We start from the raw sequence: 368 nt of genomic DNA, 5'->3' as shown, positions 1-368 counted from the left end.
GCATGAGGTTTTTTTTGTGCGTGTGAGTCGTTGTTTTCTGTTTTCATGAGTCGTTTTCTTGTTTTCATGAGTCGTTTTTTTAATTTGTGTGAGTCTTTTTCCTGCTTTCATGAGTCGTTTTTTTATTTGTGTGAGTCGTTGTTTTGTTTGTGTATGTTTTTTTTCTCTCTTCTATTTGAGTCATTGATTTATTTACGTGAGCGTCCTGTTTTGTGTGAATGGGTTTCTAATCCTTATTATTTACATGAGCGAATTTTTGGTATGCGAGTCGTTGAGAGCATTTTTGGTCGTTTGATTTATTTTTCTCCGAAGTCATATGATAGACCGTTTCTACGAAATTTTCTTTCTTCTGTGAGTCACATGAGGTA

The 368-nt window shown here is 34.5% G+C and overlaps 1 protein-coding gene across 1 annotated transcript in view; it reads left to right on the top strand.

The window, feature by feature from the left end:
• Nucleotides 1-368, top strand: part of LOC119582273 — a 2,836-nt gene that overhangs the window by 1,973 nt on the left and 495 nt on the right. The window lies entirely within an intron of this gene.

Source organism: Penaeus monodon, chromosome 15 (assembly GCF_015228065.2).
Source record: "Penaeus monodon isolate SGIC_2016 chromosome 15, NSTDA_Pmon_1, whole genome shotgun sequence".
NCBI classification, from domain to species: domain Eukaryota; kingdom Metazoa; phylum Arthropoda; class Malacostraca; order Decapoda; family Penaeidae; genus Penaeus; species Penaeus monodon.
This window is presented reverse-complemented; position numbering and strand designations above follow the sequence as displayed.